This window comes from Pleurodeles waltl, chromosome 2_2 (genome assembly GCF_031143425.1).
Source record: "Pleurodeles waltl isolate 20211129_DDA chromosome 2_2, aPleWal1.hap1.20221129, whole genome shotgun sequence".
NCBI classification, from domain to species: domain Eukaryota; kingdom Metazoa; phylum Chordata; class Amphibia; order Caudata; family Salamandridae; genus Pleurodeles; species Pleurodeles waltl.
This window is the reverse complement of record NC_090439.1, coordinates 324,327,524-324,344,760: the sequence shown is the minus strand read 5'-3', so window position 1 is coordinate 324,344,760 and position 17,237 is coordinate 324,327,524.

The following is a 17,237-nucleotide window of genomic DNA, read 5'->3' as shown; positions in this document are numbered from 1 at the left end:
CAAAGGATAGAGGATCGACCTGAGAGCAAACTAGGAGTGACCAGTACTTCAGAGGGTCTGCTTGGTCTCTCAGAACTGGTTTCTGGTGTTAACTGCCTAAAGTACCTTTGCTTATTATGAAACCACCTTTGGCTGCATCCCCTGTGTTTACTGTATCAACCCGAATGGGCTGAAACTGCCTATCGGTTAGTGTGGGACCCCAACTGCAATGACTGCTATGCTGGCTCACGCAGGGCCACAGCTATGTGCTTCACCTGGGCAGGGCCCATAGTCAACTCACTGTTCAAAAGAGATGCAGAAGCTGTGCCTGCATTAAGACACCAAGGTCACTCTGCCATGCGATTAAACCACTGTGCACTGTGTGCAGTGCCACTTTTCTTAAATATGCCCCCACGTTTCACTGCTTCCGATGAACCTGCACCTATTGAGACATGAATGCAATTGAATAGAGTGAAAGTAAATGGCCCCAAGAACGAAATGCTGATACTAACCAACAAACATATCCAACCAAAAGCAGATTGTCTTTTTCTCCAAAAAGTCAACATGCTATGGATAAAGTGGGATGTTGACCTTATTCTGAACTTACAAATAGTTTAATATTCAAGTGCCCCTTCTTTCAATTAACTCACAAAGAAAAATCGTGTTCTTTCCTCCACTAACACCCTACTAATGACAGTAAGCTTACTAACCAACTCACAGCTAGATTATTTTACAACCATCTCTGCCCTCTCACCAGATTGCAAGAAGTACAAAATGCTGCCAATAAAATTATATTTGGGCTGAAAAATGGACCTCTGCCTCAGTTCAGCAGCCTCCCATGGCTACCAGCAAGCTCTAGAGTCATATTGCCTTATTTTTTAACTTTCAAATGCCTAGACGTTATTTCCTATTTGCATCTCCAAGAAAAGACCCTACATTACCAACCTGTCTTGTTCATTTCACAATATACATTGAGCAGGTTATGATGTTCAGAACCAAGTGCCAAAATAAGATCGACCAACCATCACATGAAATCACTCTCAGTCTTTAAAATAACTAACACTTGAAAGTTTGTAAAGCTACCAACCTCTTTTCCGGGCTGGCCTATTACCCTCTTGAATCATGTTTGTTTGTACTATTGGATCCTAGTTTCAATCTGCTTTGTAGTATGTGCTACACACATAAATGAATTAAATGCCTCATGTACAAAGCCTGCTACCTGCACCGGAAGAAGGTATGATGTGACTCAATGACCAAAATACCACCTTGTATTTAGGCTCCAGTGTAAGCTTAGAGACCACTATAAGGCAGTTGGGCGCTCCAATTAGTTGGGGTGTCCCTCCACCAGGTGAGTGAAGACCATAGCCTCTGCTGACTTGGCAGACAGGTCATCCCACTGATCAAAGGCTAAGTAGGGCCATCAGTATAAAGAAACAGTAGCCCCTGAAATCTATGAATCCCATAGATTTACAGAAGAGCTCCGGAGTATTTTTGTGAACCTTGTCATACTCCCATATTTACCCCAAATGCAAAAGACAGCCTAAGGGAGAGAGGGCCATATGTGTGAAAGCATTTTGCATTTCTTAATGGTGGAAATCTCTATTTTGAGGCGTTAAGAAATGCAAATTGGCATTTTGCTATACATGAAATGCATTTGCAGTGGTGCAAAATGCGATTCCTACTTTGAAGAAATCACATTTTGGAAATAACAAAATAGGAGACAAGACTGGCTGCGCACTACTGTATAGTCCAGAGATACGTTGCAAGGTTATTGTGACCATTCTGCACCTTACTGCCATGAAGAAGGGTCTGCACAATATCCCACTACAGCTTGATCCTGACTTTGAACATGAGTTACCATCAACTAGAGGTACAGCAGGAGGGCACACATTCAGCAGAGGGCCAAGCACGATGCACAGAGATCAACAAAAACTATTTCTGAGGGAAGAGTAATTAAAACATAAATTAATGAGACAGCACAACTGATGGTAATGCTTGGTGCCTAACTGAGAGACCACCTTTTATTCACGTAGCAACAACCTTGCTTCAATCAAAGATCAACTGTATCCTCTTGATTGTAATAGTGTGACAAAAATGCAACAAAGTATGTAAGGCAAAACAAAACAAAGGCAACTCATTCCTCTGAGTTTACAGTGGTTCACATCTTTCCGCCTCTGGGGCTGAATGCCATGTCAGCGGCAGTAAGATGTGGGACTCTTGAAATGTCACTCCTATAAGTGTGTTGGCTTGAACGCCTGTAACTGCATGCCACCTGAATGGATGTGACACTGAGGGTAGGGCCTTCTTCACTCTCAGGTAGGGGCAGGGTGTTGGGGACACAGAGGTTGTGGGTCTGTATAGTCTCAAAGGCTGTGGTCACTTGCCATAGACAACATGCAACATCCAGAAAGCAGTGCCCCATGTCAGTCTGAATGTTCACAGTCTGCCTTTCGAGAATTGTTGTGTCTACTGTCAGGGTGTTGATGGACCAGGTGAATGAATCAAACATTGCTGGGAACCTCCTGTGCCGCTGTCTCTGTACATGGCGCTCCCTCTCCATTTCCACTAGTCACCGGTCCTCACCATTCTCTAAATTCTGCAGTGACTTAGTTATTTGTTGCAGCTGCCCACTGACAGTCCATATTTGTTTTGTCTGCAGGTGCTGTATAGACCCATCATACACAGGAGAAACTCTCTGACATTTCATCAGACACGTTCTCAGTACAGCTTGCTGATCTTTGCCTTCTGCGCTGTCTTTGTGTCCTGGTCTCCAACGTTGCGGGGTCTCTTCTCTGTGATTGACCCTCATCACTGTCCACAATCTCTGGCAGCAGTCAGATGGTTGCTCATCTGCCAGTTGGAATTGAGATGATGGGCAGAGTGGATGTTTGTGTTGTTTCCTCAAAGATGACACCAGTGTCGGTAGGCCCTTTGGCTGCAATGGTTCCTGACTTATCCAGGCTGTGGTCTGTGTAAGTATATTTAAATAGTGTAAATAAATGGTTAAAGTTTGCCAGCATGATTACTGTGACTTTGATTCATATGTTTGTGACACGTGTATGCTGTACAGGTATGTTTGGTGTAGTTATCAGCACACGGCAAGCAAATTATGTGTTCTACATCTCCCATGATACATTGCAAGGTTTGGTCAAAGCATTTCAATGAAGTTATACATACTGTGATGTGTGATATCAGGATTTATTAAGATTATGGGGGTCATTACAACCTCGGCGGTCTCTTTGCAAGACCGCCGAGGGACCGCCGTGCGGAAGACCGCCTGTGCAAGCGGTTTGCAGCTCGGCGTATTATGACTGTTGGCTGCTCTCCGTCGTTATTCCGACGGAGAGCAGCCAACAGCCATACTTGTGGGCGGCGGGGAAGTGGAGGTTGCTCCACCTCCACCGCCATGCCAGAAGAACAACGCCCAGTGAATCACGTCCTGTGATTCGCTGTGGCGGTGTTCGGTTGGCGGTGTGGTGTTGGCGGAGCAGCCCCCATGGTTCCCGTCCCCTCCCGGAGGATCGACGGAACAGGCAAGTCGATCGTTAGGGGAGGGGGGTGTTGTGTGTATGGGGGTGTGCGTGTGTGTATGTAGAGGGGGTGTGTGAGTGTGTGTATGCTTGTGGGGGTGTTTGTGTGTATGGGAATGAGTGCGTGTATGGCTGTGGGTATGTCTGTATGGATGTGTGCGTGTATGTTTGAATGTGGGTGTGCGTGTCTGACTGTGTGTGTGGATGTAGGCATGTATGTCGGGGTGTGTGCATATGTGTGTCGGTGGTGCCTGCATGAGTGTGAGTAATGTTATGTTATGGGGGTCGGGGTGGGGAGGGGGGCCCTGCCAACTTTGGGGGGTGGCAGGGGTGGTGGGGGGTTAGGGGAGACCCCTATCAGTGCCAGGGAAGGAATTCCCTGGCACTGATAGTGCTTACCGCCATGGATTTCTTGGCGGTTGAAACTGCTGGAAATCCACGGCGGTAAGCCGGGTCCAAATACCGCCGGCGGTATACTGACGGCCGCCGGGCTGGAGACCCAGGTCTCCAGCCCAGCGGTCGTCTCCGCCCTGGCGGGCAGGACAGAGAACCGGCAGATGACCATGGCGGTTACCGCCATGGTCATAATACACCAAGGTAAGCCCGCCAGCCTGTTCGCGGTCTTACTGCCGGTTTTCCGCCATCCGCCATCCGCCAGGGTTGTAATGACACCCTATATTTTGTTAGGTAAATTAAGGGAAGATGACTTACCCTGGATGGTGCTTGCTAGATTAGATGAGTTGATATCAGCTGCTTCCACCACAGTCTCTGGTTCCAGGGTCCTCTTTATGAGTGTCTTCATGGAAGTTGGAAGAGGTGTTTTGAGGGTCCTCCACCAGTTCCACATCCCTCAGCCATCCTGCTGGCCACCGTCTTTGTTGTACAAGTCCTCAGGTCACCCCACCTTTTTCGAATCTCGGGAATTGTCCTCTGGGTGAATCCTAGGAGTTGACGTTCTCCAGGATGTTGGTCCATATCAGTGTCTTTTGGCTCTCTGGCATAGTGGAGGAACCTTCCGAAATAGTTGGTCCATATGGTCACACATTCCTTTGTCAAGAGCTCCAGCTCCTTCCCAATAAATTTGAGCTTCCTCTTTCTGCTCCCTGAGTCTTTGTTCCCATTTTCAGTAGCCTGGTCTTCTCCAGAGATAGTGTTATTCAGTGACAGTGGTGATGCAGGGGCACTCCTAAATTCCAGCCTAGACCTCTGGATTGTGGCCAAACCCTATATTTGTAAACTACCTGGTCTGACATCATCATTCTGCATCTAGAAAGCTCAGTTTCCTATTTTGCGATTTCCTATTAGGAAATCACAATTTAGCTGTTTCATATTTTGCAATTTCCTAACTATGAATATGAATCCATAGGCCCAGGTGTATACAATGCATGGCACTGCATGATATGTAACAGCAACTCAACCTTGTTGACATCCGGAGAATGTGACACCTGATGGAGAGGGGATAGGCATGCCAAAACCTCTCTAACAAGCTGTACGTCATGTGACCTGGAGACGCAGGAGGACGTGAAGGAGTTGGAGGAATCGGGGGAGCCGGCTGGCCATTGTAGCAACCGGGACTGCGACCACACAGAGATCGGGGTGCGGTTAACTGTTACTACCCCCGACACCTCCACCCCACCGCAGTCACCATTCACTCAGCATCCAAGGCTGTGGTTGCCAAGGCTGCAGTCACGGCTCACGGTCATGGTTGTGGCTGACATTCACCGCCACTGCAGTGAGGGTTCGTGGCCTCAAGAGCCTGCTGCAGGAAGTAGGCTGTGACAAGCAGACCCCACAGAGACCGCGGCAACAACTACGGACCGCACAGTGGTAAGTGAGGGGGTCCGCAGTGCTGTAGTGAGTGTTGGGGCCCCCATGAGACATAGAGAGAAACGGAGAGACACAGAGGATGTGGAGCGAAAAAATGCAGGGGGCTTCTGCGGTTTGTTCCATTAATTTCAGGCATCTAATTGTCACCACCATTTTCAGCTGCCTCAGTCCACACCAGACAGTTGGGTTGCTCAGACTTTGTTGGTTTTTATCTTGGTCTTGGCCTCTTCCCAATAACCCCCAAGCCTTCCAGGACCAAACTGCATGCTCGTGCTCCTCCGCTCCCCCGTAGTCCAGGAGGGCAGCAAGGGAGGAGAGGCAGTGCAGGGGCATGCAATGTTCCAGACTGCAAATCACACTCACGCCTGAGGCTGCAAACCAGATTACCAACCACAGTCACGCTCTTGGCTGCCTGATCATGCCACTCCATTCTCCTTCACAGTGCAAGCTGTAGGTCTGCAGGGCTGGAGGTGTGGCAGTACAGCTAACCACCAGGACTAGGTGTTTAGCGCACAGAGCACAAAACCACAGAATTGACAGGAACAGAGGGAAATCAGCGGGAAAGCAACGTAAAGAAGAAGCAAATATTGAGGAACTAGTTAGGAACCTAGAATGACTAAAAGAAAATACAACCCACACCAGTAAGGAATGGGAGACTCCACGACCCAGCAATGTATGCATAAGGGGTTAAGCATCCCACAGCCCCTCACAGCTAGGGCATTTGAAGGCTATAGTGAAGACCACTTAGGACATCTAGACACAGAGGGCCACCCATAAGCAAAGGACTCTATAATCCGATGCCTCTGCAAACCAACAGCAGAGGGACCAGAGTGTGTACATGAAGGGAAACATGAAACAGGGACTCCAGATAATCAAACTGAAAACCCAGTGCCAAGTTCATCAAAAGACACTGCACCGGTAGGGGAACCTCAAAATCCTTTTCATGCCCGACACTCACAACATCCCTTTATGATCCCTACATCACAAGGAAGACTACAATCCAAGCATGGTCTGCAACATCACTACTTCATAATAGTGATGCTAGCATAATTAAAGACAAAGTCATCCACAATCAAACTCACTTGTGGCCTGCTCTCCTATACTCGGGCCCAGAAATCATACACACCAGATGACAATTACTACCCAAGTTGTTTGAGAGCTTGATTGGACCCCTGAACAAGGCCATCCCGCAGGGGAAACTAACCATTTGGAGATATTAAATAACCCTGAGGATGAAACAAAACCTTGCCTACCAACCTGGGAAGAACGAATTTTACAGATCAGGAACTTGGGGTGCTATCAGAACACTTCCTTAACAACAGAGAGGAGTAGATTGACTGAATACTCAGTCATACTTCATCAATGAGGAGGCTTCTTGGAGGGGAGGAAGTCGGTTCACCACCTAGAGCTTTACAGAAATACAAGAGCGGGAAGAGCAGGGGATGATCAGAGCCTCACAGGACACCATGGCAAGGGCCCTTCTCTGGCAGTAAAACAAGATGGAGTTGCAACTTAACCTGATTCAGTCACTGGCAATGCACCCACTCTATATCGGAGCAAACGGCAACGCTCTTGGAGAGTTACTCAGTTGCAACAAAGAATGGCTCCCAATGCCTATGCTCTCCAATTATTGACAAGAAGGGATCCCAATGCCAATGCTCTCCAATTATTGACAAGATAAATTCCTTCCCCAAGATACTGAGTGAACTAGTTGAAGTGGTCAAGGCAATTGTAAGGAGAGATGAGACCTCAGTAGCGACACCCTCCCTCCAAATGTGCTATGCAGGTCAAGGCTCAGACACCACAGACGCAGTGGTAACACCAGGTAACCCTCCTCAGCTATCTCCCAAGGAGAAACGTTCAATGACCACAGAAATCCTCTTTATTGTGGACCACCTGCTACAAAAAACTGGGGCTGGACAAGGGCACCCCGAAAACAGGGAAGGTGACAGATGTTCCACTGTAACAGTACAAAGTGGGAAAATAGAAGCTCTCAAGAGTTAAATGTCAGAATCAAGCATTGAAGTATCTCCTGAAAATCAAGGAGATGTAGCAAATGCTAGCAATTTCCCCACTCGTACCTCCTCAAGACTCGACCACTGGCCTCTCAAGGAGAGCGAAGAAAAAATTAAAAAAGCAAGCCAGGAAACAAAGATGCCAAAGCAGAATGACCATAAGACAAAAAACAAACACTGTACCTGAAGGCCACAAAGGCAGCGGCTTAGCAAAGCTGTTCCCAATATTTTTGCCACAGACAACACAAAAAGGTCAGCCACAAGAACAAGTGTCAGAGTTGCTGCCATCTTTCCCCAGTAGGGAATGGGAAATCAAACTCATCAAGAAAACCCCACCATTAGAAATAGTCAGGACATCTCAGAAGGACGAGTCTCAAGAACACGCAGTAGTGGTTGAGTGGGCCCCCTCTAGGGGTTTAGAGGCAGCCGAACCCACTTGGCATACCTCACCATCTGAAATCATCACCAGAGGAGTGGCAGTGACACCTGGGTGCCCGAGTGACAGGAAAAACTCTCAGGATCAGGGCACCCAAGCCACTGGGGACCGCACAAAAGCAGACCCAGCAAGGATGACAACAGCTCCTCTTAGCAATGCGAGCTCAATGGAGTACCTCAGCCTACATAGCGCACAGATACATCATCCCATTCCACAAGCTGTCTCAAGAAGCGAGCAAAATCTACAGCTCGCAGAGTCTGAAGGACTATCCATCAAGATGAACTACAGAGAGGCAGACTACTATTCAGTGTCAAACACAACTCATCATGTCCCTTCCAGCATGGATGCTTCCTCAGAACTCTTCTAGGGGGCCTGATAGACCTCGTTGTCCACCAGACACATTACAGCTGAATTAGCAGAACAGCACTCTCTGGAACTAACTTTTATTCCTCGCTATTCCTCAAAAGGTCCTATAGACATCTCAAACAGGGGAAACTACTACGGCTCTTCACTCTCAATTTCAGCGCTCAGGCACATCTCCTCAGAGGACATGGACTGGGTCAGGTTTGAGCTACCCTTCCTAAATGCCATTGGAGAAGTCGCAAAAACAATATAGAAAAGTGCAGCTCAGAAAGCTGCAGTTTGGGCCGAAAGAGAGTCTTTTGCAGAATGGGGAATCGACCTATACATCGCCCCACCAGTCAAATACCCTGTTGTTTTATTCAACACTGGCCCCAGGAAAATGCCGAAAACCATCTTAAGAGGCTCAAGAGGGGAGTGGAATCATTGTACTTCCACAATGGAGGCTTCGGAGGCCTTAACTATAGTTTGTTCGCAAAACAGAGGAGAGGTGCTCCCGGCCACACACCCACTCCCACAAACTATACGGAAGGAACTGGATGGATTGAGGCATAGGTCCTAGTACCACGGGGTGTAGAGCACTACTCCCCTCAATTACCTAAATCCCTCTTGTGGAATTTTGATGTGGAACGCGGCAGGCCTCAGGAGTATCACCAGGTTCAGGGAAGCATGGTCCTATTTAAACTCTAATGACATTATCTCCATGCAAAAAACCTGGGAATGTGCTCCATCTTACTTGTCAGGCTACTGTGAGATCTTCCTGCCAGCAACTCGTCCAAGTATTTATGGCCACCCCTCTGGTGGTTTATCCATCTTTATTAAGCACGCAGTCAACCTGGCTGTCTCCAAACTTCCAATCAACAGTAAAATGGCCCAAGTAGTATCCATTAGCAGTGTGAACATCGCTTAGGGAAAAGAAGACCTGATACTGGTCAACTGTTACATAAATACTTTAAAAAACGAAAGCCAGTGACAATCCATGAACTTCTGGATAACTTTGAATATGTCATGTTTAGTCACCAGGGACATGAAATAGTCATGTTGGGAGAATTTAACGTAAGCAGGCCAGGCGCCCAATCAGAGGACACTTCCCAGGATAGAGGCCACCAACTAGTACAATACTTCCTGACATCCTTAAAATTAACATGATCTCACCAGGAGTGCGTGACAAAACAGAAGGTCTGTGTTTTTCTTCCCACTTTCAAGGGAGGTTCATCTATTGACTAAGGGCCAGATGTACCAAAGGATTTTACCCATTCTGTGTCTATGGGAAAAAGCTTTCGTACATATGGCCCTAAGTGTTTTTGTCGGATAAGCTAATCCGGAGGCTTACCCAGTTGCAAGTAACAGAAAGGGTGGAGAGCGACCACAATCTGTTAAAATGCATCATGGACCTACAAGTCCAGCCATCAGAAATGATCACCATGGTAGGGGCATCAACGGGCACAGAGAAGGTGCATTTAGTGAGAAGAATTAAATGGAGACCAGAGCACCCAACTCGTATAGTTTTATGGCTAAAAACTCAGCTCCTAGAACCTTGCTTGAACCTTGAATGGTGGGAGAAGTCAGTGGATGATCTTATCTCCTTGCTACAAGGGAAATCTCCAAGCACTTATCCATCTCATCCTGCCTTGAGAAGCGTGCCACCACAACTAGACAAAGCTGTGCTCAAGTTAAGACGAGCACTTCACAGGGTCTAGCGCATGCACAAACAAAAGCCCACAAACGGCAAAGCGGCTTGGATAGCAAAATAATAGAAGAACTCTTAAGAAACAAATATGGGAAAGCAAGGCGGCAAAAGATCAAAAAGAATGGGAATCCTTATTTTAGCTATTAAAGGACTCAAACCACACCCGATTTTGGGAGCACGTAAACAAGTTAAAGAATGCAATTTGTCAAGGGAGAATGGTGTTTCAGAGGCTGCTTGGGTCACTCATGTCACAAATTTGTACATGGACACCCAACTGGATCTTGGAATGGCCAGTAACAGTTCGGAGATGACCCAGTGCATACCTTCTCCCCACTGTGAATCACTCCCCTCGGCAGCAGAAGAAAGACCAGAGACTAACACTGATCAGCCAGTCACTCCCAATGAGGAAAAAGGTGTTGCATTAGATTACATCTCTGTCAGAAAGCTAGAAAACACTAGAAAGAGCAGAAGGAAGGATGGCGCCCCAGGGCTCAGTGGTCTGCCAGCTTCTTTGTTTAAATGCTCTCTATCAGTCTGGGCAGAGAGGCTGTCTCAGCACTTTAAAAGCATGTTTCAGTGGCTACAGTCCAGGATTCCTGGAGAGCATCCATAGTATGCCCAATTTATAAAAAGGGAGATCAGACAGATGCGCCAAATTATCGTCTAATGGCTCTTCTGGATGTGGAGGTGAAAATAATTGCCTGCATATTGTTGGACCAACTGGAAGCTTGGGTCCAAGAGTGTCAAATCCTGCTGTTTTTTCAATCTGGCTTCAGACCTGGGGCCTCCACAGTGGATAACATTGTGGTGATCTCATACTTGCAGCAGCAAGAGGCTAAAAACAATCATCTGCCATTATTCTGCTGCTTCGTGGACTACAGTGGGGCTTTCAATAGGGTGGATCGTGAAACCCTATGGAGGAAGTTGTCAGCATGGGGTATTCTCACACAGCTTTTGAGAGTCATCAGTTCACTGAACACACACACATGGGTTTGAGTAACAATAGGCCCAGACACAATGTCTCGGAAATTAAAAACTAACAGAGGTCTAAAGAAGGGCTGTGTCCTGGCCCCACTGCTGTTTAATTTGTATACAGCAGACTTAGGGATACCCCTGCAGGCTTGCAGTCTGGTCCCACCTAATATCTGCTCCACAAAGCTTCAAATCATTCAATACACCGATGACATCGTGATAATGGACTGCACAAAATTCGGCCTACAGCGGGCTTTCAATTCGCGGAATACATTCAATATAGCCAATCAGCTTCAAGTAAACCAGGGAAAAACAAAGGTCCTCATATGTGGAAGGTAAAAAAATTAAAAAGATCATGACCTGATAACTCGTAAGTCATACCGTTTGCACAGCCAGGAAATACAACTACCTTGGTGTGTGGTTCACCGAAAATAACTTGGCAGGGAAATAGAAGAGTGCTATCAGAAACAAATCCACCACAATTACATACAGGATAACCCAACTGGATAATCAACAAAGAAGCGCGTTGGCTGCCCCAATACTGAGAGTACCAAAGGTGACTCTACTCCCTGCCCTGCAGTATTTTAACCTGCCATAACCTGGATTTTTAGAAACCACCACTGAACAAGCTCACTGCAGGGAGTATCAAAGAATTTTTCAACAACCAAAGTATGCCTTTTGATACAGAAGTTAGACTGCCAAGCAGCCACCTTGAAATATTACATGAGGCTCAGGAAAGCAAACACGCAGTCATTAAAACACCACTTAAGGTTCAACATTGAAACTCCTGGCGTTCCCTGGAATATGCAGCTAAACGAACCACTGAAGACTTTCAAAATGGGTGCATTCTATTCCGCTGGTAGACACGGGTGCATTCAACACTTGGAAAACAGCAATTAACAGAAGATCAAAATCAATCTCAAGGGAGCAAGACTTACTGTCAGTTAAATCGTCATCAGCAGTGCCAGATCTAAATGATTCCTACTTGATTGAGGTTCCCCAGCCATATCTTTTAGAATCAATGAAAGCAGAAATCTTTTTTATTCGTATATTAGCCTTGCCAATTAAGGACTTTCATCCTACCTGACCAGCATACAGGGATAAAAGAGCCTGTAGGCTCTGCTCCTATCAACACAAAAGTTGGTTATATGTTTTTTGCTGCTGCCCCGCTGTAGCCGCTCATTTAATTAAACCTGTAGCTTTGGTTTTAGAGGCGCGCACGTGCATGGAGACATCTAACATATGCTTCTCACACTCAGCGGTGTGGGCCTTGGCTAGATGTGCAAGATACATCACAGCGCTCAGGCGGCTGTTATCCCAATTAGCAGGGACGGCTAGCATGGAGCACGGAGGATTAACAGGAGGTTAAGTACTTTCTGAAGAAATCTGAGTCACAGATAAATTTGGAGTTGAATGTTATTTGCACAAGTTCTTTTACTCCCTTTAAATAGAGGGGCGATAGTAGAAAAATTCTGTATGTGGAGTAGAATAACTCATTAAGTAGAACAGTATAGGTAATAGTATCAGGGGTTAAGTTCAGGTTTATGCACAAAGCACAACAGTGTCTGTTAGGGAAATACACCAGATTGTCAACTACAACAAGGCTTGATGGGAAAATCAAGGTTTCACTGATAACATGGTATTTTAATGTGACTATATTTTAATTAAAGATATTAGTTATTGATTTCTTTTTTGTAAGTGTTTTAATTAACTAAACAATAAACATTATTAGCGAGTGGGAGGATTTTGGAGGAACAGAGTGGGAGGATTTTGGAGGAACATGACGGCCAGCTAACGCGCTGCCCGTGAACTCTCGTCGGACGATAGACGCCTAGCATCGTGTGATTTCAGACGCGAGGCGGATCTCCCCGGTCAGCGCTCAGGAGAGTTGCTGCGGTACCATTCGCGTTTTTGGCATCGGAGCCCCCGGCGGGGGGTGAAGGTTGGAGTGACTGGAGTGACTCCGGGGGGGGAAAGTTTGGAGGAATTCCCCCGCGCTTTGTTGCGCGCCGGGTCTGAGAGCCGGAGCTCCCGACCAGCGCTTGGGGAAGCCCTAAGAGCCCTTCCAAAAGGAGTCTTCAGCAGAGTGAGGAGCGGTAATGGCGGTAACATCGGTTTGCCGCCTCAGGAGAAACGGGGTATTTACTTTCTGGTTGGTGCCTGGTTTTAGCAGGTAGAGGCAGATGGTATCAACGTGGCTGCCTCCCCAGAAGAAACGGGGTACTTACTTCAAACTTGTTGAAACCTTATACATGTTGCTTATCACACTGCGATATAAGTAGGTGCAAGAGTGTTCGTGGAAAAATTGAGCACCGTGCTCTTGGCATTGCATTCCGCAAACTGCATTCTGTCAAGGAATATTAAGTTTTGGCACATTTTGACATTGTATAACACTTACAAAATTGGCTGTTGACTGCGCAAAGGGATTTAATGTACTGAATTGTATTGTGGGGAAATAGACGCCGCTTACTTAACGTTTTTGTATTTGTGAGGTAGAGCTTGGTCTTGTAAGAAGTGCTGAAGACCATAAATTATTGCTTCATTTTTGTATTATTTCAGATTTAAAAGCCTTTGTGACAGGAAGTGTGCCATCATCTAGTTCGGTTTCCCTTGGGGGGGGTTCGTTAGTAGTTGGTCCCTTAAAATTTGTACTGTGTTTCCCAGCATTACCAGTTTTCCTTTCCTGTGAGTACGGCATGGGCATAAGGACATTGGATAATAGTCGTTTTAATTTGGCTTTTCCCTGATAGTAGTTGGATGTATCTTGAAAATCTGCATGGTGGGCTGGTGATCTAAAGAAAAAAAGAAAAAAAACGGGAAAAATGTATTTCTATTAGGCCACGTTATTACCTTAATTTACCCCTCTGTATTGTTTTTTTTCCAGCCTTGATCGGCAAAAAAAAAAAAAAAAACGGCGAGCAAGAATGGGGGGTCATTGGCTTCGGCGAAGGGTGGTGAGGTGGTGTCCTGGAAGCAGGCATCAAACTCCAGTATTTGGACAGAAGCAGTGAGGGGTGTGCGACGTGGGAGATCCTATACCTCTCGCTGCTCTCTTCGTGGGAGTTTACCAGAGACTCCGGGGGTTTTCACCAGAAGTAACTTAAATGGGAGTGGGGTAAGAAGGGATTGCGAGAGTGTTGGAGCCTCACGGTGTATGTCTCCAATTAAACGTCGCCCCAGGGGTGTTCGGGCAGAAGCTAAAGACTTGGTCGGTGCAAGGAAAAGTAAGCCCGGCACCCGGGGTGTGAGCGTTAATCTTCGGACTCAGTTATCCGGGACTGTAGCAACAGGTACCGCAGATTTAGATCCTAAGACTCACGGTGAGGGGATTGACCATACAACATTATTCGTGGAGCACCCTCTACCCCTCCTGGAGGAAAGCCAAATTGAGCCTCAGGGGAGGAGCGAATCTTTGATTCAAAGGTACTTTCAGATTACAATCCCTCCACCACAAGTCATGGCAGACGCTCAACCGGCCTTAGGCGAGTTAGGGACATTAAAGCTAGTTGAAGGCTGTTTAGCTGTAGGTTCAGCCCAAAATCCATTAGATAAGGAACCAGTTAAGCAGAGAGAGGGCTCTCCTAAGACATTACCCTTGTTGGAAGTTGAGAGTAATTCCTCCAGTGGATCAATATCACACGACATGGATGTACAGGCTTTGCTAATCTCTCTCATTAAAGAGATTAGGGGAAAATTTGAGATTTCAGAAACTAATCAAACTAGGATTCGGGAAGCCTGTGAAGCTTTGGAAAGTAAAATCAACTTGCTATCAGACCGGTTGGGTAAGTTGGAGGCGGTGGTGGAGGCCCACGAGGAGCGCGTATTAGCTCAATCTAAGGATATCTTACAATTAAAACGTGGAGAAAAGATGTTGCAGGATAAATTAGAGACATTGGAAAACAACATGAGGAGAAATAATATTAGGCTTTTGGGAGTCCCAGAGGGATTGGATGGAAGGGGAAGAAATTAAGGGCTATGTGATCGCTTTATTTAAGGAGGTCCTCCCTAATATAGCAGGGATCAATCTTGAAGAGGATATTCAGAGAGTCCATCGTGATCCTTTCAAGAAAAATCCCGGAAGAAAAAACCCCAGGAGGATTTTGATAAATTTCAACACATACTCTATTAAGGAAAGAATCTTGTCTGATGCCCTTAAAGTTGGAGTTTTCCCCAAGGGGGATTGGTCTTTTAGGATAAGATCAGATGTGTCTAAAGCAACGTTAGATAGGCAGTGGGAACTGGGAAACTTTATGCAGGAGCTCCGTGCTCTTGGGGCTACAGTCCAACTAAGGTTCCCGGCCGCTCTCCGTATCATGTGGAAGAATAAAATGTATAATATGAGAGACCCGGGGGAGGTTAGCACGTTTATAGATCAGATTAAGGCGTCTCAATAAGATCTAGTGGAAAGTCCTGTCCAACGAGGTGTTCGAATTGAGGATAACAGGACGGTTATCCCAGTAGAAATAGGGAGGGTTCCTCTGGGGGGAGGGTGTGGGTTTGGTGGTGTGTTGGTGTTAGGTGTGGGTGTGGGAGGCACTGGGTGTAGGGGTTTGGTCTGGGTTAGGTGGGTTGAAGATGATAAAAATAAGAAAGTCCTCATAACTTGCCTAAATAGGTTGGGGGGTTCTCTGTTCTTCTTTTCTCTTCCTTCCCTCTAGGAATGTCTAAGCATGGCAATTTAAGGTTGTGATTCCTCTCTTGGAATGTGAATGGTTTAAGGGTGCTTGGTAGGAGGAGGAAGATCTTTGAATACTTACGATTGGTAGAGGAGGAGATCATTATACTGCAGAAAACCCATCTTCAACAAAGTGAGTGGGAGAGCTGGCTTAAACGGTTGAACTGGGTTTCATTTAGCGTATGTTCTTCCCAAACTAGCACAATAAAAGGTGTGGCAGTCCTGATTAAGAAATCTACGAGGTTTAAGGTAGGAGTGGTACAAGTTGACTCCAGAGGAAGATGGGTAGTAGTAGAACTGTGTGTATGTGGTTACTGGGTTACAGTGGCGGGTTACTACGGGCCAAATATTGATGATCCACCGCCATTTCAAGATTTATTTAATATTCTACTTTCAGCTAGGTACCCAGTGGTATTAGGTGGGGATTTTAATATATTGTTAGACCCTGCTCAGGACAAGTCAACCCCCCGGGGTACAGTTAATTCACCTAAAACAAGGGCATTGGTGAAACAAGCGATGCAGGATTTAGGTATGGTAGATGTTTGGCATTGGAGAGGGGGTGAAGGAGATAGATACACATTTCACAATAAAAAATATGGGCATAGATCTAGAATAGATTTTTTTTTAATACAGAAAAGCTTATGCCCAGAGGTGAGAAGGGTAGCCCACAACATAGCACACCTTTCAGTTCACTCAGCAGTAATACTACACTTGGATATCAGGGTCATAAGTAAGGGTATTAGGAGTACAATTAATCGTGCTTTATTCTTAGACGACTCAATAGTAGAAGCGTTAAAAAAAGATACAAGAGATTTCTTTTATGTGAATCAAGGAACAGCAAGTTTATGGTGTGTTTGGGATGCTTTTAAGGCCTATATAACAGGGAGGTTAGTGAGCCTGGCAACATATAAGTATCGGGAAGAGAGGGAAAAGCTGGGAAATATGGAATCGTCACTAAAAACGCTTCAAGTCTCAATGTATAATGCACGGTTAGAAGGGAAAAACGATTTATTAGAGGAGCTGACATGTCAAGAGGAAAAGGTTCAGACTAGCTTAGATGCTTTTTGGGAAAATCGCAGTAGGTTAAAGTGGGAAACTAGTCAATATGCACACTATGAATATGGAGAAGGTTGTAGTAAAGTGTTAGCGTGGAAGGTTAAGTCGGATCTTTCTAAAAGGCACATTTTATCAGTTAAATCTGATCTTACGAATCAGATCTGTACGGAGCAAGAAGAGATTGAGGGGGCATTTGTATCCTTTTTTCAGGAAATATACTCAGAAAGCTTGGTTAATTCGGAAGAGTCAGTCAGAGAATTTTTAGATAAAGCATATCTCCCAGCTTTAGAGGAATCTAAAATGCTGTTATTGAACTGTAAGATAAATGAAGCTGAGCTTGTTGAAGGCATAAAGGCGTTGAAAAAAGGAAAGGAAGCTGGTCCAGATAGTCTACCTAATGAATTATATAAGGCTTTGGGGGACGAACTTATTCCATTCTTATTAGAGCTATTTAATTCTATGTTGATAGAAGGGGCCCAAGCACCTAACTCCTGGAGAGAGGCGATAATTTGTTTATTGTTAAAGCCAGGCAAGGATTCAATGTCTTGTTCATCCTATAGGCCCATTTCCTTGCTGAATGCGGATTACAAACTTTATACAGGGATCTTAGCTAAGAGATTGGGGAGAGCCATTGGTAATCTGATTCATTTGGATCAAAAGGGTTTTATGAAGGGGAGGCAACTTCATGAGGTAACTC